The sequence below is a fragment of the Desmodus rotundus genome, chromosome 8 (assembly GCF_022682495.2).
Source record: "Desmodus rotundus isolate HL8 chromosome 8, HLdesRot8A.1, whole genome shotgun sequence".
In the NCBI taxonomy this organism is placed as follows: domain Eukaryota; kingdom Metazoa; phylum Chordata; class Mammalia; order Chiroptera; family Phyllostomidae; genus Desmodus; species Desmodus rotundus.
Window position 1 is genome coordinate 70,387,365 of NC_071394.1, and position 27,659 is coordinate 70,415,023.

The window sequence follows — 27,659 nt, forward strand, 5'->3', positions numbered from 1 at the left end:
TCCCAAGACTTGTGTACAGCAATATTCTATGGTTTTCCTTCCCATACTTTATGCAAATGAAATGGGTTGTTCATCTGTGTGCTTATTCAATGGCTGCCCCTTTGACTAAACCATAAGCTGCGAGCAAGCAAGGATTGTCTTTCTGCTTCACTACTTTATCCTCATTGTCTATTAGATTGCCTGGACCAGGTAAGGGCTTGCTTGTTTTTGTCTTTCTGTTGAATTCATGAATCCTCAAAATAACCTTAATCTTTATCATCTTCATCTTTCCTATAAACACAAGAGCTCAGAGAGTACGAGTGATGGCCTGAAGATGTACATCTGGGTCTCTCAGGTCTCTCTGGTCTCTCAGGGTCCAAAGCCTGAGTACTGTCATTGTTTCTTGTAGATCTGAATCTCCCGAGTGCCATTTTGCTCTTGATTCCAAGGCTCTTAGGACTGAAGGTTCTCAAAGCTGGTCTGCAGGTTAGTTTCAGTCACTCCAACACTCAGGCACCCAGGGAGCATGTTAATAGCCCAAAGGCCCAGCTGCCCTGGCAAAGCTTTGACTAAGAAGGGTTGGGAGAGGCACTGCTACCTATAATTTTAACAGGCACCCCCAGGTGATCTGATGCACAGCCAGGATGCGAAACCAGAGCCTTAGGGTGTGTGGTTCCTGTTTCATTGATTTGTTTTAACTGTGATGACCTGGAGGGTCTTGGCAAGTGAGTAAAGCTTACAGTGAAGAAAAGCTAAGTAACCTTTTCATTCAAAAAGAAATGTGTGCTGCTCCAGGAAAACAGCAGTCCTTTGAATTGCTGGAACAGGGGTTCTCTGCTGGTTGTTTTGGCTGCCATTGTAGTGCCAGAACCTACAAACAGGTGGACCTCCCAAGAAGGCTTATGGGCTCCAGAATTGGCTAGCAAATGAGTCACATGGCACAGCTGAGTTTCTAGCCTCAGAACTATTGACTGGCTATGGTTAAACTGTCCATTGCATCATGATATCTAGCTGGAGAGCTCATTTATTAAATCGTAAGATAACCATTAGGCCATGCCTGTTCTGTATAACTTTCCTGGTGAAGTACAACGTCCTGGCCAGGTGATGTGAACCATCAATTCTATTAAACACATTATCAATTGAGCATTTACTATGGTAAACAAGGTATTTTAATTAGGCAGAAAATATGTTAAAAATAAGGTCACCACTCTAAGACAACCTGAGATAATGTCAGAGAGGGTATAGAAGAGAAAGAACTAGAACACTGTTAGCATACACCTCTATTTAAAGATGCTGGGCATATCCATTTCCCAGGCATGGAAATAAATGGGGACCACTCAAATGAGAACAAGCAGAGCTTGCTATAGCTACAGAGCCAGCCCCCGTCACTTGTGTTTGACAGAGACTCAGATGGGCAGAGAAGAGGGAGAGCTTTCTTGTAGGCAAAAGGAAGGTTTCAGGTGTACCCTGATTGAAAGCTGATGACATGGGGAAGCTATTGCGGGGCTACTAGAAGCAGGGCATCCTGTGTGATTGGTTAGGGGTGTATTTTTATGTTTGGAAAAAGGGACATGGATTAAGAAAGCTGTCAGTTATTAATCAAGTCCTGGTCATTTGAGGCTGACTGCCACAAGGGTTATTATTTGGCTACCTGGACTTGGTTGCTATAGCTAATAGTTCAACTTTCTGAACTAGTTACTGTAGATGGTAGGTTGGCTTCCTAGGCTAGTTGCTTCAGGTTGTGGATCAAGTTCTATTTTTATATATAGTCTGGCTGACAGGGAAATTTTAGCTTAAGGTAAAAAGTTATAAGTATAGCAAGTAGTGTATATGTTAAAGCTTTTGTTTCAGAAACTACAGATAAGGCCCATCCTGGCTCCTGGGAAAACAGCTGACCTCCTGGGGCACTGCTGAAGATTACCGCCTGGGGACAAGTGGAGGCATCTGGGCCTTCCTGTTCCAGGGAGAGACAGATGACCACCTGCCCCTGGGAACAGGTAACTGCCCAGGACAGCAATGTTGCAGCTGCTTTCACCTAATCCTCCCTGAACTTCAAAGCACTCACAGCACCTTGTTTATTCCCTGTTATAAAAAGTCTGGCCTGGAAAGAGAAGGGAAGATGGTCTGTTAGGGTATGAACCTGCCATCTTCTCAGATTGCGAGCCATCTGAATAGTGTCCATAAGGATTCAATCGCTGTCAGTGCTTATTGGGTTTGGTAGTGACAGGCAGTCCATACGCTGGTGTCTTTTCCAGTTTCATGGCCACTGTTCATCTGTATATTCAGTCTCTCACAGTGCTGCCATAACAAAGTACCACAAACTGGGTGGATTGAAAGAACAGAAATGTGTTCTCTCACTGATCTGGAGACTGGAAGCTCTAAATCAAGTGGTCCACCAGGCTGCACCTCTGGGTGTCACCAGCAGCCCTTGGCATTCTGTAGTTGACAGTTGTGTCACTCCAGGGTCTGCCTGTGTAGTCCCATGTCCATCTTTCCTCCATGCACTTGTGTCTTCACATGGTGTTCTCCTCTGTTTGTGTCTGTCCCTCTGTCTTCTTCTCTTACAAGGACATCTTATTGGATTAAGGGCCCATCGTATTCTAGTATGACCTTATTTTAACTTGATTACATCCACAGTGACCAGATTTCCAAGGTCACATTTATAGACACCAGGGGTTAGGATTTCAACATATATTTTGGGGAACACAATTCAACCTATAACATAGGTTATAAATGCTGTGATGGAAGAGTTAGGGAAGACCTTGAGAGCACTGACAAGAACTTGACCTAGGTTGAAAAGGACTGCAAAGTCCTCCTGGATGTCCTCCTGGACATCAAAGTTGAAACCCCATGGATGAGTAGACACTAGCTAGGTAAAGTAAATTTGAAGGAGAGGAACAGCAGCACACGCAGACCAAGGGACAGGAGAAATGGTATTTTTATGAAATTACAAGTAATTCAGTCTGACTAGAGCATAAAGAATGGGGGAATAGTGACAAGAGAGGAGGTTGATGATAGAGAAATGGACCCCTGCAAATTGAGAACAGCAGACAACAGGGAAGAAGAGGAGTACACGAAAGAATCTTTATTTTTGGATTTTTTCATTAGCTCGGGTATCTGAGAGTCATTTCTCTGCACAGTGCACACTGCTAAGCTGTATATCTAAAAAGAAGGACCTGGTAGTAAGCTTCCAGAGCTAATATAAAATGGAAAGTATATTTGTTCAATTAGTGATGTTGATGGTAAACAAAAACTCAGCCAGGTATTTCCCCAGGAAAATTAGTTTATTCAGGAACAACAAGGAACTCATTGGGTACAAGTAACAATGGCCAGCCACTTGTAAGTCTGCTGAAACAAAGGAGAGGGAGCTTTTTTATCCAGGGGAAAAGGAATTTGGGAAGGGCTATTTCAAGGAGTTTCCTTGTTGTGTTTTAAGATTGTCATGGGGTGTGAGAGCTCCCCCTTCTGGCCTTTTTACTTAACTTTAAATGAGGTTTCTCTTTACTAATTATTTTACAGTGAGTACCTATTACACACTGGCCATGTAGCTGTGAGCAAAAGTTCCCACTGTACCCTCCCTGTCAGCTGCTAAACTACAGCATGGGAGAGCAACACTGATCAAACAATCCCTCGAATAAATGTTTAATTACAAATTCAGGTAATAATACATCAATAAGATTATATTTGTAGGATTTTTGCCTTTCAAAAAATCATAGTGGTTTGGGTACATTGGCAATTATTTTTCTCTCTCATAGATGAAATCCAGAGATGCCTGGTATGATCTCTCTTTAGTCATTGGGGATCCAACCCTCTTTTGTCCTACTGTTCCACAACCCTTAGCGTATCATCTCATGGTCCAAAATAACTGCAAGAGCTCCAGCCTCAGGTTCACACTCCAAGAAGGACGAAAAACAAAAGAGCATATCCTTTTAAAGAGTTTTCCTGGAAGTACCAACTAACCAAACTCTGTTTACATATTCTCTATCAGAACCCAGCCACATGGCCACTTGTAGCTACATGGAAAGGCTGGGAAATACAGAAGTATTTTAGTTGGACTCAGTGTCACCCCAAAATAAAATCATGGTTCTGGAAGCAAGACAAAAGGGAAGACTGGACACCCAGCTTCCTCTGCCACACAGGCTATGAAGCAAAGGAACATCATTCTATCAGCAACTAATGCTGCATTCAGTAGAGTTTCCTTGTACATGCTATAACAGTCTCCAAATACAATCCCCTACTTATATCACAGTCTCTACAGTGTTCATACCTTTTTGCTCATATTCAGAGACTACAATCCCTTATCTAAAACTCTTGGGCCAGACATATTATGAAATTTAGAATTTTTTGGAAATTAGAAAGATGATATAAATGTACCGCCTACTATTTAACACCTGTCATCAAACCCATTAGTATTTCTGCATAAGAGAGCATATAAATATTCACACTAAGTAAGCTAAATAGACCACTAATCTCCTCGTGCCAGATGAGTGTAGGGTCTTGCAGCTCAGTGAGTTTAGGCTAGGTTCACTATGGCTGTCAAATGCGTTACCAAAAAAAAAATTCAATTTTCCAAACTTTCTGGATTTGAGATACAGGCTTATAGACCTGAACTCCTGTAATTTCAGAGGGAGAAGAGGTAGTAGAGTAGGTTCCTACCAACAAAGATAAAACTAGTCAGGAGCCCAACAGGCATAAGTTCAAATGCATAAAAAAGAGTTTCCTCTTTCAGTCCTGTGTATTCTGGCCTCCTACATTCCGACATGCTGCTGCTAGAGCAAAACTCCAGAAAAAGAACAAAACAAAATGGAGATAAGCAATCTACTAGATGCAGAGTTCAAAACACTAGTTATAAGGATGCTCAAGGTACTTAGTGAGCATCTCAACAGCAGAAAGAAAAAATCCAATCAGAAATGAAGGATACACTAATTGAAATAATGAGCAGTTTATAGGGTATCAACAGTAGAGTAGATGAAGCCAAGAATCAAATCACTGATTTGGAATATAAGGAAGCAAAAAACCCAAAAAAAACAATGAACAGCAAGAACAAAAAAGAATCCCCAAAAAAGAAAATGAGGATAGTGTAAGGAGCCTCTGGGGACAACTTCAAGCACACCAACATTTGCATCATGGTGGTGCTGGAAGGAGAAGAGAGTAAGAAACTGGAAACCTATTTGAAAAAAAAATGACAGAAAACTTCCCTAACCTGGTGAAGGAGATAGACATACAAGTCCAGGAAGGGCAGAAAGTCCCAAATAAGATGAACCCAAAGAGGCCCACATAAAAAGGAATCATAATTAAAATGCCAAAGATTAAAAACCAAGAGAGAATCTTAAAGGCAGCAAGAGAAAAGCAGTTAGTTACCTGCAAAAGAGCTCCCATTAGACTATCAGATGATTTCTCAAAAGAAACTTTGCAGGCTAGACGAGATTGGCAAGAAATAATTAAAGTGATGAAAACCAAGGACCTACAACCAAGATTACTCTACACAGCAAAGCTATTATTTAGAATTGAAGGACAGATAAAGAACTTCAAAGACAAGAAAAAGCTAAAAAAGTTCACCACCAAACCGGTATTATATGAAATGTTAAAGGGTCTTCTTTAAGAAGAAGAAGATCAAAAATATGAGCAATAAAGTGGCAATGAATACATATGAATCAACAATTGATTATATAAAACAAAATAAACAAGCAGAACAGAAATAGAATCATGGATACAGAGAACATTTTGATGATTGCCAAATAAGAGGTGGGTGGGGGGATGCGCAAAAAGGGTGAAGGGATTAAGAAGTACGAATTGGTAATGACAGAATAGTCATGAGGAGGTAAAGTCATATATGCATGACCCATGGACGTGGACAACATTGTGGGGATTGCTTGAGGGTGTTGGGGGTGCTGAATAGAGGGGGGGCAATGTAGGAGAAATGGGGACAACTGTTATAGTATAAACAATAAAATGTACTTTTGAAAAATAAATAAATAAAAATTAAAAAAAGAAAGACAACAGATTGACAAGATGTTACATCCAGGCCCAGATCTTCACCTAAGTGGCTGGGCCTGCAAACAGGTCACTGCCTGTCTGTGGGACGAAGCTGCACCTGTGCCCTGATTCTTGGGAATTCAATGTCTCTCAACAAGTTTCAAGAAAATAATTCATCTTCCCTGTATTGAGTTACAATTCTGAATGAAGAGCTTGTCCAGGAAAACTCTAATCAAGTTGGCTGCTGATCAAAGTGCCTCATTTCTTAAAGTCACCAGGGGCACCGACTGGGTATTTGGCGGGTTGATTCCAGGCAATGTTTTCCATATGAGCTTTTACATGGAAGTGTTTTCTGCTATGGCAGGTGATTTATATTTTCAAAACCCTACTTTTGATCCTAGTTTTCGAAACCCACCCTCAGTAACCAGGCTGTTAAAACCTCACTGATTCTCAGAGTCTTCACTGCAGTTTCCAGGAGAGACAACTTGGTAATGCAGATAGATTTTTGCATGTAGGTGCTTAAGCAAGGAAATCAGGCAGGGCTCAAGCTGTAAAGTACATTTAGGTAGAAGAAGACAGGATCACCCATCAGCTAAAAGCCAGCATGGCTATCACCTCCATCCTTTCCCTTACTTCAAGATCTGGCAGCTTTGCAGTCCCCCATTTCTTGTACCTGGGCCACCGAAGGTTACTGGATCTCCTGAACGGTGGCTTTGCAGACAGTGAAGAGCGGCCTCATACAAGTACCTGAAACCTGTGTATACAGGAGCCTTTATCTTTAAGATGTGCAGTAGGAAGTAGAAGCCACAATAGCTTCAGGAGACTCCCTTACCTGGAGAGACAGAAACTGAGGCAGCTGCCTGCTGTAAGCTGATATTAGGGGAACTTATGCAGGTGTGGATTCCAGATGTCACACCTGGAGATCCAATTCACTGGGCCTGGTGGAGCTGAAGGAATTCGAGTTTCTAATTAGTCCCTTAACCCTGTGACAAGGAGTTGCAGAAAAGTACTGCCAGTCCTCCCATAACATCCTGGCAACCTGCTTTGAGTTTAGAAGTTGTGAATGTATGTGACAAGATCCTTTGAATTTGCTGGGCAAGTAGAGATGATTTACAGGAGCAAGGTAATGTTAGACTCTTCAGTTGTGCCATTGAGGCCTCAGACATCTGGATCAGTTAGGAAAAGTGACTGCCTTACTTGAGGGTAACCAAAGGCCCCATTAAAATGCAAACATCAGCTTGACAATTAGTGAGGCAAACCCAGGCATGCAGTCTGAAGCAGGGAGGGGCCAGCTTAAGGGTTGGAAAGCTGGCTGGGCTGAGTCAGAGTCTTGCCTCAGGCACTTCCTAACCAGCTGTGTGACCCTCAGGTGAATTACTTTACCTGGGTTGTTCATCTGTAAAATGAGAACACTAGTAACAATCCCATAGTGATGGTGTGAGGATTTTTCTAAAAATGCATAAAGCCCTGACCAGAGTGGCTCAGTTGGTTGGTTGCAGGTTTGATTCCCAGTCAGGGCACATACATGGGTTGTGGGTTTGATCCCCGGTCCAGATGCAAACAAGAGGCAGCCTGTGGATGTACATCAACATTTCTTTCTATCTGTCTTCCTGTCTTCCTTCCCGTCTCTCTAAAAGCAATGAAAAAAAAAAAATGTCCTTAGATGAAGATTTAAAAAAGAAAATAATGCATGGAAGGCACTTAGCTCTTTATGTGTCCCAGGCAACACCCTAGGTAAGATGTTTCTGTTCTTGTTATTATTGCAAATTGGAAGAGGGGATCAAGATGCCAGAGGATCAATTAATAAATGCATTAATAACTCCTCCATCTCCTTGGTCCCTACCCATCCAGTCAATCTATCCTCCACAGCTGCCTGAGACAGCCCAAGTTCCTACATCATCCTGCTCCACCACACCTTGCAATTCTTTAGGACTTTCCTATTGCCTTCATGTTAAAATCCTCCAAAGCCCTACAATCTTTTTCCGCTATAACTCTTATCTCACTCAGAGCCTCCAAACTTTACCAAAAAAATTATTTTTCAAGTACAATTGACATAAGTATTATGTTAGTTTCAGGTATATAATATAGTGATTTCACATTTACATACCTATGAAGTGATCCCCCTGATATTTCCAGTACCCATGTGGTACCATGCATCATTATTACCATATTATTGACTATGTTCCTTATGCTGTGCTTTACATCCCTGTGACTGGCAGTCTGTATCTCCGAACTTTAATATTCCAGTGTAGTTTCCAACCACTTTCATACTTCCCTGCTTTTTCCTTCTTTCCTCTGCTGTAGTTCTCCTCCTCCCCTCTGACTCTTCAGGGTGACTTGACCCACTCCTGCTCATCCTTTTAAGCACAGGTCACCTCCTCCAGGAAGCCTCCCTTGACAACCTCCCCTTCCACCCAGACTATTGAAGGGCCCTGTTCACATTATGTTGTAACTGCTCTATAATGTGACCGTTATTTCAGGTGGCCTCAATTTATGGCTCTCTAGAATCAGCTGGAATCTCTGAAGTCCCAGTGCCCTGGCCTCACCTCAAGCCGGTTAGGTCACTCTCAGAGGGTGGAACTCAGGAATTAGGAGTTCTTATAACTTTCCAGGTGATTCTGAAGCAGGGTGAAGGCAAGAGGAGGGCCCCAAGAAGGGATTTGTAAGGGGGTCCAGAACTCAAGGTGTCCAGGAAATATTAGAAAAATATATATAGGATGTCCTCACCCCCACAAGCCTGAGCCATGGGGGATGAGACACATGGAACAAGGCCATTCAAAGCTGTTTCAGGTAGCAAGAGCTTTGCAGCTAACCCCTGGCATGGTCATTTAACATATCTATAACCTTTAACTGGTTTCATGGATGTGTTAAATAGCTGTGGCCATGCTTTGAGCCAGGGAGATGGGAGTGAATTCCATCCAAGATGGGACTGGGAAGCAACTCCCCCTGGTTATAGGGCCTGCGGGAGAGCTTGGAGATGATTGGTTCCATGCCATGGGGCCACACCTGCCCGGACTTACTATGGCAGCTCAGTAAAGCTGGAAGAACATGGGGATGCTGGCAGGTGTAACTGACTGTAGGAAGAGTCAGAAATGGGGCTGCAAAGGAAGATGGGCACTGGGATTTAAACCTAAGCGCGGCAGCCATAGAGAGAGAGGACCACATGGTTCTGAGGGGAAAGAAGAGGACCACGAGGTTCTGAAGTAAATAGGGGGCCACACGGTTCTGGAGTGAATAGGAAGGACCATGCAGTTCTGAGGGAAAGGAGAGAAGGCCACGCGGTTCTGAGGGGAAAGGAGAGGACCATGTGGTTTTGGAGTGCTTCTTTTTGCCACGCAGCTTAGGCAGCAGGAGACACTTTGCCAGGAAGAAAAGGGGAGAAAGGACTCTTGCTGGTGGGCCATGAGAAGGTGCCTCATGGCTTTGGATTAACTGGAGATTGCAGCAGCCACACAGCTGATGGTGCCGGGATCATGAATCACAGACTTCTTCTTTTCCTGAGACACGGTACCCTGGACTGGGCACAGGGAGAGGGAAGGACTGTGCATCTGTGGGTATTATAGAGGACTTTAGTATCTTAATGAAGACATTAAGCCATTACTCTAAGTCTGTGTAGCTTTTAAATAAACAATTCCTTTCCCTTTCACCAGTCTCTGGCATTGAGAGACTTCTTTCCTCTGGTGGCGGGCCTTTTGAACCTAGCAGGTATGTGTGTGTTGGGGGGAACCTCCAGAGACAGAAAGGGTGAATCCTTTCTGTAATTATTTATTGTGAAGCAACCCCTGCCTGCTCTGTAACAATTCCCATGTTCAGCTAAGACTGAAACCCAGTGTTCCTGGGAGTGCTGGATGGTGAATATCTGGGGTATCAAATGGATGTGCAGAAATGCCTACGTAATGACACTTGGCACAGTGACTGCCACATGGGTGGGTTCCAGAAGACATCCAGATACATATAGGAAGGTGGGTTATTGTATTCAGGAACTTCCAGAGCCAAGTCACCAGGAAAACTGTCTGTGCAGATGTATAGGGAAGGGTGACCCTAGACATTCAGGAGGCCAAGAAGGTATGGAAATTGGAGTGGGAGGCTGGATATGAGGGCTGAGAACACTCAGGCTACTGCCAGAGGGTCTGCCTGGAGTTATTCTGGGGACTGTAGCTTCCAGTTGTCTATAAAGACACCCAGTTCATCAGATACAATTGAACCTCACCAGAGAGGAGTTCTTATGAAAGAAATGTGTCATATTTGACTGGCGACTCCAACAGGCTTTTAGAGTCCACTTCTGCCCTCCTGGAGATATCTATGAGGTCTTCCAGTCCTTGGAGATGAAGGTGTGCTCACAGCTCACTGTGCTAGCCATACACTAGCCATACACTCCAGGCTTTCCTTGGGACACTGGGACATGGAAAGAAAGTTCTATCCTGGCTTAATTTTCTATAGACCTAGCCCCCCAAAATAAGCTTTCCTTCCCCCTCACCTTCTCTGAAGAGGACAAGCAAGTCTTTGTAACATGGAATCTTAAGTTTCCCTTGTCTCAGAGGAGGGGTTAAAAAAGCAAACCAAAACATCATTCAGAGCTAGAGAGTCAGGCTCTAGGGGGCAAAGGGCTGGACCATCTATACTGGGGAGCACCCGAAACATGGGGAATTTAGACTTTCTGAGTCAGGGGAAACTGGGGCTTTACTTCAATGAGTTTTGGGCATCTATGCCCTATCACCACTAGAGCCCTGGGAAAAGCAGGAGTTCTGCTGAGTGCTGTGTGTTGGGGAGGTAGATGCTTCCCCCACAACCTCAACGCCAGCATTTTCTTCATAAAATGGCAGCCTTTGAAACTTTTGAATAATTTCAGATTTTCAGTAGATTGTAGCTAAGATAATGAAGGGAAAATACCCTGGAGGCTGGGGAGGTGAGGGTGAGGAAATCTGTAGTCTGTTTTGGGTTTATCTATTACAATATTCCACTGGGGAGTTGCAGTGACTGCAATGACTGCTTCATGCTCATGGTTTAGGCACTCACATATATTAAACATTTCATCCTCACTACAATTCAATGAGGTTGGTGCTTATCACTCCTTTCCAAGTTTGAAAAAAGTAAAGCACAAAAAAGCTAAGTAATTGTTCAAGTTATAACTAATAAGTGGCAAGTAGCCATTTGATTGTACAATCCTGGAGCTTTTTCTTTTCCTGTGGGGCTGATAGTAGAGATACAGGTGGGAGGTGCTATTTAGAGCCATCGGTCCAAATACCTGAGGAAAGGATGTAGACTGAGGAAAGGAGAGGGTTTCGGCCAAGCCTCAGATACTCCAAAATTACAGAAGAGAATACAGACCGGGAGAGGCCAGTGATGGGACTTGAGTGGGTCCACTGGTGCAGAAAGGGAAGATCCCAGGTGGTGTGCTATAAGGAAACAAAGCAAAGGATGTGTTTCCACGAGGAGGGAGTGGCCAATTGTCTGCCAGGTAAGATGAGGCCTGAAGCAAGGGGTCACTGTGTCCTTGAGAGGAACAGCTTCTTTGGAGGAGAGGGGACAAAGCCCAAAGTGGGAGTAGGAAGTGAGGAAGCAGTGTCAGGGATGTAACTGCCTTTCTAGGAATATCCAGTGACTGAGGTGTAAGGTCTCCTGTCTCCTGGCCTTCTCTCCAACCCTCTCCACAAAGCAAGTTTATTTTTCCCCATAGATGTTGTAGAGCATTTTCTTTGGCCCACAAGGAGGGTCATGTCCCCTGCAGTTAATAACCATGACACAACTTGAAAAAAGTACCACAGAGGTAAAAGCTAAAAGCAAAAATATTTTAAATAATATTTTTATTATTATATATAATATATATTTTAGATATATAATATAATTATAAATAAGTATTTTTATATTTTTTGCAAACAGCAAAAATCAATGAAGACAAACTGGGAAAACATATCTATTACTGAGTCAGGGAATCAATTGGCAGCTCTTGAAAAATTGTATCTCCCATAAAAGCGTCATTGAGCTTTCACAGTGTCACAATGCAGGTGCCAATGGCTGAGCACAGAATAGATGGCCCATTAATACTCACTGATGGGTTTATTGATTGGTGTGTTTGGTATAATTAGCCTCAAAGGTTTTAAATCTACAGTGTATGGAGAGGGGCTGTGGCTGTGAGGAACAAATTCCCACGGACTGCGGAAGTCCTGTGGAGAAAAGGGACAGCATGGCCACTCTCTGAGTGAGAGAGTGCCCAAACCCTTGCCTGGACAGGCTCTTACTGCTTTTCTGGGAGCATTGCATGAAGGAAGGTCCTCATTCATTATGCACAGGTTTGCTTTAGGTGATTACCTTTTACAGATAACAAAGAAAAGGATGTTTCAAATGCAAGGGGAAAAAGTGGTTGAACTGGTTACACTCCATCCTTGGGAAGTTTAGCATAGACTTTTGGAAGTTACTTCAAAGATAGTATTAAACATTTGCTGCCTTAACTCAAAGTGAGGGAGTTTTAGCAAAAGCAAGCCTCAAAGGAACCTAGATATAATAATGCAGGCCCGATTCCCCATGGGAAAGCCTGTGTGTGGGCCTGGCTCCTGTGTGCCGACTCATGCCTGTCAGTTTTCCAAACCAAGGCTGACCTACATTCGCCATTGCCACGCAGAAAGGTTCCTTATATTTTTAAAGTCCAGGTTGTGACTTATTGACTTAATGAGGTTTGTAAATCAGAAGACCAGTGGCAGCCCACAATTGACTGTCCGTGTAACCGTGGGCTATAAGTTGGTCTTTCTATGCCTCAGCTTCCTCATCTCAAAATAGGAATTACAATATTTCTTACCACAATGGTCAGTGTGAAGATTAATTGATATAATACGAACAAAGTGTTTGGTGCAGTTCAGAAACATAGTAAGCACTCAGTAAATGTTACTTGCTACGATAACTAATGATTAATAACTGAAGGAGTCTCCTGAGGGGTGCCGACCAAATAACCACCTTTATACATGGGAAGAATGACACAAGGATAATGTCAAATGTGAGGATACTCGCGGTGCTATCAAAGAACTGCATGGTGTGCTTCAGGAAAGTACTCTGTTTTCCACAACTTGCACTGCTGTCCCAGCTGCCTCCTCGCAGGGTGTGGGAGCCACATCCCTCATCATTGTCTATGCCAGTTACCTGGAAGTTGGGCTGGCTATCCAATCATATCGAAGCTCAGTAGCAGCCTGGGAACTACAGGGGTCACCTTCCACCACAAAGGAGGGGAAGCAGCCTGCCTGGGCAAGAGGCCAACACCCAAAGAAAGGCAGAATCAAGGATACCCTAAGAAATAAAGTCCAGTCTTGATTTCCCATCCACCTCTAAATTCACTCAATCCTGAAATCCCCTAACTGTAGGTGTTATCTGTCCAAGAGCCAATGAACTGCCTTACTTTATGGCCATGGTAAATTAGAGTTTTCTTTTACGGTACACTGCAAAGCATCTTAACTGATACACGTCACTTACCTCATCAGAACTCCATGATAGCCCTGTTATACTTATTCCCATTTTAAAAATGGAGAAACCATCACAGAGGATCGCTGACCTGCTCTTGAAAATTTAGGGACAGTTTAGTAGAATGGATTTGGGGTTTGAAGATGTGGGTTCTTGTCTTAGACTCACTATGTGCTGGCTGTTTCCTTATCTATAAATGCAAAAGATTTGTGCATTGTGAGGAGAAACCAGAGTGTGTTTACTTATCTGTAAATGAATATAATTCTTTTTAGCTTATTTTTAAAATACTTTTGATTTTTATTGTTGTTCAAGTACAGTTTACAGCCCTATCACCCACCCAACCCGACCACCCCAGTCTTCCCCACCAACTTCTGCTGTTTCCACCCCCCTCTGTTATTGTCATTGTGTCCTTTATAGTTGATACTGTAAACCTTTCATCCTTTTCCCTCATTATACCATCCCCGCTCCCTTCTGGTTACTGTCAGCTTGTTCCCAATTTCAATGTCTTTGGTTATATTTTGCTTGCTGGTTGGTTTTGCTGATTAGGTTCCAGTTAAAGGTAAGATTGTGTGGTATTTGCCCCTCACCGTCTGGCTTATTTCACTTAGCATAATGCTCTCCAGTTCCATCCACGCTCTCGCAAAGGGTAGGAGCTCCTTCTTTCTTTCTGTTGCATAGAATTCCATGGTGTAAATGTACCACAGTTTTTTTATCCACTCATTTACTGATGTCACTTAGGTTGCTTCCAGCACTTGGCTATTGTATTGTGCTGCTATGAACGTTGGGGTGCATAGGTTCTTTTGGATTGGTGTTTCAGGTTCTTAGGATATAATCCCAGCAGTGAAATTGCCAGGTCAAAAGGCAGTTCCATTTGTAGTTTTCTGAGGAAATTCCATGTTGTTTTCCTCAGTGGCTGCACCAGACCTCATTCCCACCAACAGTGCACTAGGGTTCCCTTTTCTCCACAACCTCTCCAACACTTGTTGTTTGTTGATTTGTTTATGATAGCCATTCTCAACAGTGTGAACTGGTATCTCATTGTGGTTTGAATTTGCATCTCTCTGATGGGTGGCGATACTGAGCATCTTTTCATATGTCTCTGGACCCTCTGTATATCTGCCTTGGAGAAATGTCTATTCAAGTCCTTTCGCCATTTTTTAATTGGGTTGCTTCTCTTCGTAGAGGGGAGTCATATGAGTTCTTTATATATTTTGGAGATCAATTCCTTCTCTGAGGTATCATTGGCAAATATGTTTTCCCATATGCTTGGTTCTCTTTTCATTTTAATGCTGTATTCTTTGACAGAAACTTTTAATTTTGATGAGGTCCCATTTGTTTATTCTTTCCTTTATGTCCCTTTTTCTAGGGGACATATCGGCAAGAATATTGCTGCATGGAATATCTGAGATTTTCCTGTGTATATTCTCCTGAAGAACTTTTATGGTGTCACGAATTATATTTAACTCTTTGATCCACCTTGAATTTATTTTTCTGTATGGTGTAACTTGGTGATCGAATTTCATTTTCTTGCATCCAGATCTAAGCTGTCCAGATCTCCCAACACCATTTGTTGAAGAGGCTATTTTTGCTCCAATTTATGCTTATGTCCCCTTGTCAAATATTAATTGACCATAGAGGCTTAGGTTTATTTCTGGGCTTTCTATTCTGTTCCATTGCTCCATGTGTCTGTTCTTATGCCAGTACCAGGCTGTTTTGATTACTCTGGCCTTGTAATACAGTTTGATATTAGGTATTGTGATCCCTCCTACTTGATTCTTCTTTCTCAAAATTGCTGCAGGTCTTCAGGGTCGTTTATGGCTCCATATAAATTTTTGAAGTGTTTGTTCTATATCTGTGAAATATGCCATTAGTACTTTAATGGGTATTGCACTGAATCTATAAATTGCTTTGGGTAGTATGGACATTTTGATGATGTTAATGCTTCTGATACATGAACACAGCATATGTTTTCATTTATTTGTGCCTTCCTTAATTTCTTTCTTCAGCGTTGTGTAGTTTTCTGAGTACAGGTCTTTTACCTCCTTCGTTAGGTTTATTCCTAGATATTTTACTTTTCTTGTTACTATATCAAATGGGATTTATTTCCTGATTTCTGTTTCTGATATTTCACTGTTAGTGTACAAAAATGCCTTTGATTTCTGAATATTGACTTTGTGTCCTGCTGTTTTGACAAAGTCACTTATTCAGTCAAACAGTTTTTTGGTGGAGTCTATACAATTTTCTATGAACATTATCATGTCATCTGAAAACAATGACAGTTTTGTTTCCTTTTTTACACTTTGGATGCCATTTATTTCCTTTTCTTGTCTGATTGCTGTGGCTAGGACTTCCAATACTATGTTGAATAGAAGTGGTGAAAGCGGACAGCCTCGTTTTGTTCCTGAGCTTAGTGGGAAACCTTTTAGTTTTTGCCCATTGAATATGATGTTGGCTGTAGGTCTCTTGTGTATGGCCTTCATTAGGTTTGGAATGCTCCCTCTATTACCATTTTGCTAAGTGTTTTTATCATAATTGAGTGCTGTACTTAATCAAATGCTTTTTCTGAATCTGTTGATATGATCATTTGATTTTTGTCTTTGATTTTGTTTATGTGATGTATGACATTTATTGACTTGTGAATATTGTACCATCCTTGCATCCCTGGGATGAATCCCACTTGATCATGTTGTATTATCAAGTTGGGATTCATCTTGTTGTGCTGGATGCAGTTTGCTGGATGCAGTTTGCCAATATTTTGTTGAGGATTTTAGCATCTGTGTTCATCAGTGATATTGGCCTGAAGATTTCTTTTTTTGTTGTTGTGTCTTTATCTGGTTTAGAGATTAGGATGATGCTGGCTTCATAAAAAGAGTATGGGAGTCTTCCGTCTTCTTGGATATTTTGGAATAATCTGTGAAGGATGGGGATTAACTCCTCCTTAAATGCTTGGTAGAATTCTCCTTTGAAATCATCCGATCCAGGGCTTTTGTGGGGGGAGAGATTTTTGATTACTACTTCAATCTCACCAGCTGTTATTGGTCTGTTTAGGCTTTCTGCTTCTTCTTCATTGATATTTAGAAGATTATATTTTTCTGGAAATTTATCCATTTCACCTAGGTTTTCGAATTTCTTGGTGTATAGTTCTTTGTAGTACTTTCTTACAATCCTTTGTATTTCTGTGGAATCAGCTGTACTCTCTCTTCTTTCATTTCTGATTGTGTTTATTTGGGTCCTCTCTCTTTTTTTTTTTTTTTTTTGATGAGTCTGCTTAAAGGCTTGTCAATTTTGTTTAACTTGTCAAAGAACCAGCTCCTCAATTTATTGATCCTTAGAATTGTGCTTTTAGTCTCTCTGTCATTCAATTCTTCTCTGATCTTGGTTATTTCCTTCCTTCTCCTTGCTTTGGGCTGTCTTCGTTTTTGTTCCTCCAGTTCTTGTAGGTGTAGGGTTAAGTTGTCTGTTTGAAATGTTTCTATTCTTTTTAGGTAGGCCTGTATCACTACAAAGTTCCCTCTTTGGATTGCCTTCGCTGTATCCCATAAGTTTTGGGTTGTTGTGAGTTCATCTTCATTTGTTTTCAGAAACTTTTTGATATCCTCCTTCATGTCATTCTTGACCCATTCATTGTTTACTAGCATGCTATTCAGTCTCCATGAGTTTGAGTGTTTTTGAGTTTTTTCCTTAGGGTTGGTTTCTAGTTTCAGTCCCTTGTGGTCAGAGAAAATCCTTGATATGATTTCAATTTTCTTGAATTTTTCGAGGCTTATTTTGTGTCCTATCATGTGGTCTCTCATTGAAAATGTTCCATGTGCATTTGAAAAGAATGTGCATTTTGCTAATTTGGGATGAAAGCCTGTACATATATGAGTTAAGTTCATTTGATCTAGGGTATTGTTCAATGCCACAATATCTTTGTTGATATTTTGTTTGGAAGATCTGTCCATATTTGACAGTGGGGTGTTGAAATCCCCTACTATAATTGTGTTGCTGTCAATATCATTCTTGAAGTCCTCCAAGATTTTCTTTATGTATTTGGGTGCTCCTATGATGGGTGCATATATATTTACAATGTTTATGTGTTCTTGATGTATTCTTCCCTTGAGTGTTATGAAGTGACCTTCTGGGTCTCTTTTTATGGCTCCTTTTTTGAAGACTTTTTTGTCTGATATGAGTATTGCTACCATGGCTTTTTTTTCCCTGTCCATTTGCTTGGAGAATTTGTTTCCAGCCCTTCACTTTCAGTCTGTGTAGGTCTTTTGTCCTGAGGCGGGTCTGTAGGCAGCATATGTGTGGGTCATGCTTTCTTATCCATTCAGCTCTTCTGTGTCTTTTAATTGGAGCATTTAATCTATTTACGTTTAAGGTTATTATTGATAAGTACTCATACATTGCATTTTTTTGTAACTGTGTTCCTCTCTGTCTCTCATTGTTTTTCTTCCTGTTCTTAAAGCAGTCCCTTTAGCATCTCTTGCAGTGATGGTTTGGTAGAGGTGTATTCTTTTAGACTTCTTTTGTCTGGGAAGCTGCTTATTTGTCCTTCCATTTTAATTAGGAGCCTTGCTGGATAAAGTAGTCTTGGTTGCAGGCTTCTGGTTCTCATTACTTGGAATATTTCTTGCCATTCTCTTCTGGTTTGGAGCGTTACCATTGAGAAGTCAGTTGCTAGCCTTATCAGGTCTCCCTTGTATGTTACTTCCTATTTTTTTCCCTTGCTGCCTTTAAGATTCTGTGTTTGTCTTGGAATTTTACCATTTCAATTATGATGTTTCTTGAAGTGGGCCTCTTTGGGTTCCTCTTGATTGGGACTCTCTGTGTTTCCTGGATTTGTGTGACTTTTTCTCTCTTCAAATTAGGGAACTTATCCATCATTACTTTTTCAAACAGGTTTTCTATCCCTTGCTCTCCTTCTTCTCCTTCTGGTTTCTGTATTATACAGATATTACTATGTGTCATGTTGTCTCGCAGGGCCCTTACCACCTGTTCATTCTTTCTGAGTCTCTTTTCCTTTTCTTGTTACTTCTGGGTGTTTTTTTCAACCTTGTTCTCCAACTCACTGATTGGATCCACTGCCTGCATGTAATTCATCTAGCCTGCTTGTAATTCCCTCTACTGTGTTTTTTATTTCTGAGATTTTTTTTCTTCCTGGTTTTTGTTTATAGTTTCTATTTCCTTTTTCATACTGTTGTAGTTCTCATTAGGTTTCTTGTAGTTGTCTGTGAGTTCCTTGAGCATCGTTATAACCATTAATTTGAATTCTATATCTGATAGTTTGCTTACCTCCATTTCATTTAACTCTTTATTGGGGAATCTTCCATTCCTTTTGATTCCATGTTCTTTTTCTGTCTCCCCATTTTGGTGACTCTTTTTGTCTGTTTGTCCTCTTCCTGATGTTTCATTTTGTTAGTGTCTTTGTAGGGTGAACTTCTGTGGTCAGAATTCTATGGGGCTTAGTTGTGTTGTCTCTTTGATCTCCTTGTCTGGATGCTCTAGGTTTGCCCTTTCTTCTGTTTGTGTGGGCTGTCTTGTTGTACTTGGGTTTTTACCTTTTGGTGATTCCTTTGTTGGTGGTTTCTCTCCTCCAAGGGTTATAATGATGTTCACAGCTCCCTCCTATTCTTGTATGTGATTGGTGGCAGGGGTTAGGCAAAATGGATTAAGACAGTGGGAGAGTATTTTATGGGATTTGAAGTACCAGCAAGTAGAGAAGAAATAGGAGATTCTTTGGATAAGTATAGAGTTAACTGTGATATTTCACCCAACTAACCACTTTTTACAAAACTTGAAAGAGAGATAAGACTCTTGTTAGAGGGGAAGAGAATTGTGAGCTGAATCGAAACACAGAGCACTTGTGCAAGGTTAGATGATGAGATATAGTGAGAGTAAAGAATAGAAAGTAGGTGTGGTGTGAGAGAGAATAGAGTTAACCACAACAGTAATAATGCTCAGGATTGAAGTGGAGTGGGCTAAGATCAGTCAGTATTGCTGTGTAGTATGTACAGTTATATGGAACAACAATTATTTACGATAGTACTGGAACAACAATAATATGCCAAGAAATCTATCATTTGGATAACCAGAATAGAAAGTACCTCATCAAGAGTAGTGTGTTATTAGTAAACAAGTGCAGCGAAGGAAGGAAAATTAAAATATAATAAAGAGAGAATATGAAAAACCAGTGAAACAATGCAATTCAACAGAGGAATAAAATGAGGAAAACTAAACATAAGGAAGAGGAATTAAAAAATGCTAATAAAATAAACATGGTAAAAATAATGAAAAGATAATAATAATACACATAAAAAATAAAATGCCAACTGATGTGGACACCGGCCTGCAGTGTCCCTGGCATTGTGGCTGAGACAAGACAAATTCACATGGACTACAGAGTCCTGTGGAGGAAAAAGGACAGCAGGGCCACTCTCTCAAGGGGAGAGCAAGCACCTGGACTCTTGCCTTGACAGGCTTTTATTGCTTTTCTGGGCACATTACATTGAGGATGGTCCTCATTTACTATGCACAGGTTGACTTTAGGTGGTTACCTTTTACAGAAAACAAAGGAGAGGATGTTGCTAATTACATCACAAAGGAAGGATATTTACAAATGTAAAGGGAAAAGTGGTTGAACTGGTTAAAGTTGTCCTTGGAAGGTTTAGCATAGATTTTAGGAAGTTACTTTAAAAATATGCAGTAAATATTTGCTGCCTCAATTCAGGGTGAGGGAATGTGAGCAAAAAGCAAGTCTCAAAGCAGCCTAGGTACAATGCAGGCTTGATTCCCCACAGGAAAACCTATCCATGGGTGTGGGTCCTGTGTGCTAGGCCTCGCTTTCCACTGGCTTTTCTGAGTGGGAACTGGGCCCACGTCACACAGAATGGTCTCCTATAGCCAACTCTATGGAATAGCAAAGTGACATTTGTCTCAGTTTCTCAATTTTTGGAGTTAGCCTTGTGCTCCCCCTTTGGGTGTGTCTCTGGACCCTCCATGTCTTATTGTCTCACTTGAGGGAAGAAAAAAAGGAAAAAAAATAAAAGAGAGAGGAACAGAAAAAAAAGAAAAGCATCCTTCTGACTTTAAACCTGTTCAGTGAGTTCTGCTGGTCTTCCTAGATGCCACAGGAAGAGGGTGGCTGGGCTTCACTATTCTCCCCTCCTATGGTTTTGAGAGGATGGGGAGCAGGTCTGGGCCCCCATATTCAGTTTCCCGGCCTCTGGCCCAGGTCCTCCGTGAGCTGCCAGGCTCAAATCAGTCACTCAGTCTTTGTGTGTACAGCGCAGTCAAGCTCGGGCACAGTGTTCCACTCAGCCACTCAGCCTCTGGGCACTCATAGCTCAAATCACCCTCAGGGTGAACCAGCCACTGCTCAAGAGTTCCTTACAAAGCAGCTGCCCACCATTCTTAACAAGCGCACAGCTTTTCACACAGCCCAACTTTCCAACCAGTCCAGAGACTATCAGACTCAGGGTCCAAAACAGCCCAAATCCTCCCTTCTCCAGGTGTTGCCTGGCACCTCAATTTCTCTGGTGCCGGTGTCCACAGTCCCAGCGGATGTGTACCGCCCCATGTGTTTCCCACTTCGTCTCTATTCCCCCCAGCAACTTCCAGCATCCAGGTCCCTCCTGGTGCTGGGTTGCCCTCCCTGCTCTGGTAGGGGAGGCAGCTGGTTATCTAACTCTCCTCCCCATACTCTGTGGCAGGCACCTGGCCAGAGGCTGCAGCAGCCTAGGTCCCTGAGCAGATCCCAGGGATCTTACCATCCCAGCGCAAACTCCTCACTGTCTGTTTTTCAATGTCCTCTGCAATTTTTGGCCTCCAAACTTCATATGAGCTGGGATACCGTTGGTCATTCACTCTGTTCCTCAGAAGATCAGCTAGGTGTTCCAGCTGGGTACAGGGAGAACTGGGCTCTGCTCCCACCTACCTTGCCACCATCTTCTGGTTCCAAATAGATTTATTCTTGAATATGTGCTTTATTGTACACACTTTGCTTCTGCCTATGGAGAAAATAATTTATCTGTACATCTTCTCTTTACCTTTCATTTGCCTAGAATATAAAAATTTACTGATGGTTGAACAATCTTATTCAGGCTATATTTATGAAGGGTTGCTGTTCTCACTCAACTCCCAATATTTTATTTATTTTATTTTATTTTTTGTTTTTTATTTTTCATGCATGTTTATTAAAGCTGGGGAGAGTGAAACACAAAAGGACCTAGGACAGAAGAAGCAACAGGAGAGAGACCAGGCGGGGTTGCTTTGACTCTCTAGAAACACTATGGGAAAGAACTGAGCCAAGGAGAGGCTGATATAAGCTCACTGGAGAGTGAGAGAAAGGGGGACCTTGGAGACAGGGTCAGGGGGTTAGGCCAGGATAAGCTGCAGCTACCCATTGCTCCCCTGGTTGCAAATTTTGTGGTGTCCCTTATAGTTTAGATGATGCACACCTGTGGGGGAAGGAGAGTGGGAAGGGAAAAGGAGCATGCTTCAATACTTATTTACTTGTACCATCATTTATAAAAGTATGATGGTAAGACCTTAAGTCATAAAAGTTGAGATATTATCTCATATTAACAAGTTGAAAGGAATGTGGGCAGGAATTTCTTTTGTGTTAATTTACATGGAAGGGAAAAGTGACAACAGCCAAAAATTGGAAAAATGAATTTTCACAATCATGACTGAATTTGAACTCAGTAGATGCCAAGGTGGTATTGGCATGCTATGAAGGCTGGCTCACTGTATCTACCCTTCAGGGAAAACCAAGCAGTGGGTGTGACATTGACTAGTTTGATTGTTTTATTCCTCTTTCATCAAAGGCCCTTAAAATATATTCAAGGTTTGTAGCAATATCCTTGCAGTATTAGGCAACCTGTTTATACTGTTTTCTTTAAGGATTCTTTAAGATATTTTATTTATTTATTTTTAGAGAAAGGGGAAGGGAGGGAGAAAGAGAGAGAGAAACACTGATGCAAGAGAGAAACATTGATTGGTTGCCTCTCATAAAAACCCTTAGACCCAGGACCAAACCTGCATATCAAGCATGTGCCCTGACCAGGAATCAAACCAGCAACCTTTTGCTTTGCTGGATGACAGCCAGTCAACTGAGCCACACCAGTCAGGGCCCTGTTTGTATTGTCTTCATCAATGTCAACTGTTGGAATCCAAGGAAGAAGAAATGTAATACAGATTCAATACAACAAGCATTTAGAAATGCCTTCATCTCTGAAAGAAAACCAAAGCATCTATTAGCCTGTGAATTCTCTGTGGACAATGAGGTGGAGAACAGAATTCGCAGGGAAAAGACAAGACTCTCATGGCTGCCCTGAAAGTTACCTTCTCTCCATCAAGAATTGAATGCATAGAATTCTGGGAATTCCAGAACTCTCAATTCTTTTCCTTATTTCTTAACATGTCTGGTTGCTTTCAATGACACTGAGGTTTCACCTTTTAGACTCTGGCCTTTTTTCTCTTTCCCTCCTTCCCTCCTTTTCTCCTTCTCTCCTTCCTTCTGTTACTGGACAGCCTCATGCTGTTCCAGAACAGTCAATGAGGTTCTATTGCTCACCACCTAGGGACGTAACTCTGGAGATAGAAGTTTGGTGAAAAGGAAAGGGGCTGTTCATTAAAGACTATATAGTTTTGGAATAGTGGCAGGTTTCTGCCTCAGGGCCCCGCTCCCTTTAAAATACCCAGAGACAAACAGCCCTGCCACCCTCTGCTAGTTCAAGAATATGCCTGAAATCCTTTTTCCCATTCCTAAAAGTACTGTCTTTTATGAAATGCAGATCTCAGGAACTCAGGCTTCCTATAGCTGACCAGACTAGCTAGAGGAGGGGAAAGAGCTGACCAACCTCATGCTTCCCAGCACACTCCATTTAAAAGTCCTCTCCCAGAATCCCATGTGCACCAGAAGCCAGTGGGAGTGTTCAGCTTTCCAACCAATAAGGGCTAGTGTTGGCCATGTTCAACTTTGCCCTTCTTCCAGTCACGATGTGTAGCAAGAGGACAGTCTCCAGTCACACATGCTCTGTACAAGCTCCCTTCTGCTGAGTCACAGGTTGTTCAGCTGCCTTGGGTAATCTCCTTCTTCTATAACCCTTCCTTCACAGGGATGGCAAGCCACTTCTAGCCTTCAATTCTGCCTTGGGGTTTTCTCCCAGCCCCCTGCCTTCTCTTGGTGATTTGGCCTTACCCCTCTGTTATACTTCCTTTTATAAAATAAATCTCTGGTACTGATAGATCTGTCTGTAGTTTCCTCACAGGAACACATCCCAAATGAATACATGTTGATTTTAACAATCTTATTTTTCTCATGCTTGGGAGACCAGAGCAGGCCATGAGATGCTGCCACTTGACTGTCCTGTCACCTTGTTGAGATGGGCTCACAGCACCTCTCCTTTCACCCTCTTTGAATCCTGGGTCAAGTGCATGTTTAGCTCTATTATGAAGGGTTCCAGCTTCTCCTCCAGCTTCAATTCCATCATTGAAGAGGGTAGCTTGAGATGAGGAGAGACTAGTGTGGGTTCCAGTTTGTCCCCATGAATTCCCATCCATCCTCACAGATTTCAGCTTATCTTTGCTTCTCCCACTTCATGCCACCTTTTCTTCCCAACATCCTGCCCTTCAGACTTCAGGTTCCTGCACCAAACACAGAAAAAGCGGCTTCATGTAGATGTTTAACCAGCTCTTACAATTGCAAATGGTCAAACCCCTACACTAAAACCCTGATAAAATATATCTTCTCAAGGTTCTGCTTTTCTGAGCAAACCAAGCAGGAAAGGGGGCCATCATATGTGTAAAATCCTTACTCTACCAACATAGCAGTTAAAGAGTCTTTTATGATATCTTTGACCATAAAAAAAATTCCAGGAAGGACTCAGAATAGAGACTGCTTAATCAGGTACATTTCTGCACATACCACTGTGGTCAGGGTAGGAGGCTGAGGGAAACCTGAGACTCAATCCTTTATCTCTGAAGAGAAGAAAGGTGGCAGGCCCCACACAACATGTATAAAAGGTTATCCCCTGGGAAAAGAACAATTGGATCCCCAGAAGGAGGAGGAAAGAGTTTTAGGCAGGCAAAAGCTGCTGTCAACACTCTTCCTGATTTCTTGTTTTTAGTGGTGCTGTATTCACTTGAAGAAAACAAAATGAGATATAATCAATTGGCAAGAAATGGTTACTATACCCAGGCAATGAGCTTAGCACTTCTTATAAATCGAATCCTCACATCCCTTTAATCCCCACAATAACTCTATGACAAAACCAAAGCTCAGACACGTACATTAACTTTCCCTAGGTCCCTTAGCTGGGGAGTACAGGAGCCTGAACTTGAACTCAGGTCTATCTGTCTGAGCTCTTAGCTCTTACCCCATTCTGCCCATACAGCCAGAAGTATTACGGAGTCTAACAATAAACGTATTCTCACTTGGCTGGGCATGCCAAACCTTGGTAATTTTTTACAAATTGATCAGCAACCTCAGAAAATTTCTTCTTTCTCCCTCCTTGCAGAAGAAAATGATGTAGCCAGTGGGAAATAGATGGAAAGCCACAGTGTAATTCTCACTAGTACTTGGCAAGACAACTCATGCATTAGAAACTTTAAGAGGATGAACAGAGGGCAAAGTCTTCATCTTAAGAATCCAGAAATGCTAGGGCATTTTTAAAGAGCTGGCAAAGAACTCTGCAGCTGTCTGAGAACAGCTGTGACATCACTGTGTTATTAAGTGTTGATGACATGCAACTTGGTGTAACAGTGAAGAACACTTTCATACTATTAGTTCATCTTCAGATTTTGAAATGAAGTAGAAAAAGAAAGGTGTAAGTTCTAACACTGTGAAGGAAAATGGATGATTTGTATGTTTGAGGTGGGTGGTGTGTGGTTCCTGCTTCTATGTAACACTGAAGGTGCCAGAGGACTCAGTCTTTTCCAGGAAATTTAAGACCCTACCCCTTTGTATAACAGAGGGGCAGAGGTGCTCATAACCCAAAGTTCTTTCCTGCATATTTCTGGTTAGGAATATTAGTTGAGCATGTGAAAAGTTTTTGAGGATTATTTAATGCACCAAATGAATGTCTGACAATGATATGTCTCAGCTGGGATTTGGAGCTCTTTAAACCTGAGGAAGCTAAACTGGAAAGGTCCAGGCAGAAGCTGCTTGAAGGTTAGAAGGCTTTCCCTTCCCAACTAACTTTTATTTTTCATTTAGCAGGAGAAGCCAGCAGGCCCAAGCTGAGGCTGAGCTGCATCTGTTTGAGTGGTAAACTGCCTGTGATGTTCTCACAGGTGTCTGTCTAATCTAAAACAAATTCTGCTTCACTGTGGTGTTTTCTGCCTTGGTTCAATCCTTCTCTGGATGTATAAACTCAGAGTTCTATTTCAAGGATGCCATAGTTGGTTTACAAGTCTCACCAGGGTTTGGGAGTCCCTCAAATCCATTTGTGACTGCTGGAGGGAAATTGTCATTCAGAGCATGCTGCATTTGGGATTAGGCTAATGTGGTCTATAGTACACTTGGCAAAAAAAAAAAAAAAAAAAAAACCCAGAAGGAAAGCTTGGGAAATCCCATTTTACAGAGTACTATTTTACATATGATGTTAGAAAGAACAGGAGACAGGAAACACTGCCCCTAGCTCCTGCTTACCTACCCAGGTCTTACTTCAAAATGTAACCATCTCATTTTGGTTGATCCAGGAGCAGACTTGAGACCAGGATCTGAACGCAGGTTTATTTGGCAGATGATTCCAGGAAGCACTAGTTGGAGAACAGTGTAATGGAGGGACAGAAAAGAAGGCAAAAATGTGTATTAACAAGCAACAATCTGGGCAGACAGAGCTGAGTTCCCTGGGACATGGGGTGACAGTGGAGAGCACCCTTGGAGTCACCCCTCCATCACTCATTGGTGGAGGGCTTCTCCCAATATATTTTGACATTTCTGTCCTTCCCTGATCCAGGCAGGAGACCTCTGGCTTACAGAGAAAACTCCCCAACAAGAAAAAGCGAATGTTGGTGTGGCAGCCTTCCAGGATCCCTGCATTGATCAGGTGTGGGGGACATGGGTTGGCAATGGCAATGACTGCTGTTGGCTCAGTTGTGGAAGGTGGGAGGAAAGATTCCATCTGCACACCTGCCTCTTATATGGGTATCTCACCAGCCCTTCACTTCTCTTTCTGCTGTGAACAGAGGCAAACTCTGCACAAATCCTATAGAGATGCTGAGAAGTTCTCTCTCTGAGTCTTGCCAAAGACAGACAATTATTCACGAACAGCTTAGTTCTGCCGACAACTGTCTCCTTGGCAACCTAAGGCCCAGTGCAACAGAAATGAAATACATTTAAAAAAATATATGTGGTATAAGAAATATGTAAAGTCCGTTCTTACTTTTTTATAAGTGTCTTAAATTATATATTGCTTTTGAATAATGATTAAGCATAATGAATTTTTAACACTATCTGAAGTCCTTACAAATCAGTTCCTCATAGCTCTAGTCCATCTCAGTGATGTGTGTTTCCAGCAGACAGAGATGCTTCCTTCCAACTGAGGTGCTTGCTTCCTTTTATAGCAAATGGCACACTGCCACATGATGGCCTCCAAGGAACATTGCATTGCCAGTGACAAGCCTTGACAGTCTTAAGCAAAAATACTAACTTGTTATGTGAACTTGGGCATGTCACTTACCTCCTCTGGACCTCAGCAGCCTCATCTGTGAAAGTCATAAACTGGATGTGATGCTGTCACAGGTGTCCTTCTAATATAAAACAAATTCTGCTTGACTGTGGTGTTTTTATGCCTTGGCTCACACCCTTCGCTGGAAATATGAACTCTGAGTTCTGTGACTCTGTAGCTGGTTTACACTCTCACCAGACTCTTGGAGCTCCAAAATCCTTTTGTGTCTGCTGGAGGAAAATTGTTGTTTTTTCTCCCTCCCCTTAATCATCAGTGTGATAGGTAAGAAATCACACTGCACACACTTGCTTTGGCTGTGGTCCCATGTGAAGAGCCAGGCGCCACCCCCAGGCCACCCACAGTGCTGGCATATGACCTGGACAAGTCAATTAACCTCACCACACCTTGTTTAATCATCTAAAAAATGGGGTAAATATATGTCCCAACATCTTAGAGTTGTTGGAGCGATTGAAGGAGGTCATCTATATAAAGCTACTCAGAAAAATATTACTTTCAAAAGAAAGAAAAAGATTTTCATTTCTTGGGATTCTCTCTTCTTTGTTTCTGTCTTCTACCTGCTTCCACACTCTCCTCTCAGAA